At 38.1% G+C, this 1194-nt stretch overlaps 1 protein-coding gene across 4 annotated transcripts in view; it reads left to right on the forward strand.

Annotated features, from left to right (window-relative positions):
* Window positions 1-1194, forward strand: part of Pole (DNA polymerase epsilon, catalytic subunit) — a 43843-nt gene that overhangs the window by 11088 nt on the left and 31561 nt on the right. The window lies entirely within an intron of this gene.

Genomic DNA, 1194 nt, shown 5'->3' on the forward strand with positions numbered 1-1194 from the left:
TATTTATTTTATTTTTTATTTGTGTGGGGGGAGGCCAGCTCAGCCCACCAGGGGGCGGGGCTGGCTGGCATGTGGTGCTGGGGGACTGAACCGTGGTCCATGTGCTTTGATAAGCTTGTTCTAAGTAGGTGCTTTAGACCACTGAGCCATCTCACCAGCCTCTGGTGCTGGTTTCTGAGATCGAACTTGCACTTGCTAAGCAGATTCTTAGGCTGATGAGCTGTCTCCCCAGCCCTGCAAGTCATTTTTAAAGTAATTGTATTTTTTTTTCCAATTTATTACCCTTAAAAAAAAAAAAAAAACAAGAATAAGAAAAAAAAAATGTCACAGGTCTGTCCTGTTACAATTCTGTATACGGTTAGATTTCTAAATTTCTTTGTAAAAATATGTTAATGCTTATTTCTACTTTTATAAAATTATTTTTCTTCATATTCTGTAAGCACTTAAAGTTCAACATATCAATACTTGATGGAAAATACCTGTTCTATGATATGCCAAAGATGTTTGATAATTAGACAAGACAGGGTAAACCTGCATATATTGTAGGTTAATAATAAACTTCTCTTCTGGAGGGTTAACAACCTAAGTTAGCAGATCCAAATTGGAGAGAAGGAAGGGCTGCAAGGTCAGCCAACATCCTGGCCCTAGCCTTTCAAGGTCAGTGAAGACTCGGGACATAGGAGAACCTGTACTGTAACATCGTGTAACTCAGTTGTGCTCCAAATTTTCTGCTCAAGGAGATTATGGAGCCACAGAGGAATGTGATCGATGATGTACAGTATGCCTGGGGAGAGTCACATGGAGAGAAAACATTCTCTCAGGCTTTCACAGAGAGCAAAATGGTCAAGCAATGGCCATGACTTATCCTCATGTCAGACACTGATAAAAGGATGTACAAAGTGCGGTACAGGGCTACAGGATAAATCCTGAGAGTACTTGGCTGACTTTATCAGATGCAAAAGTTACATTTCTTGGTATATAGGTCTTGCTTTATTGTGGTTTTAACCATCCAGCAGAAAAGTATAAAAATGAGGTATATAAAGTAAAGCCATATTAATACGATGAGCTGTAAAAGGCTCAAGTCAATAACTTCCAAGGATAACCCACAAATATTATAGACTGCTAGACAGTGTTGGATTGTTTAGCTGAATTCAAACACCTTAGTATTTATTTATTTATTTATTTTTAATATTT

Source organism: Octodon degus, unplaced genomic scaffold (genome assembly GCF_000260255.1).
Source record: "Octodon degus isolate 3935 unplaced genomic scaffold, OctDeg1.0 scaffold00076, whole genome shotgun sequence".
In the NCBI taxonomy this organism is placed as follows: domain Eukaryota; kingdom Metazoa; phylum Chordata; class Mammalia; order Rodentia; family Octodontidae; genus Octodon; species Octodon degus.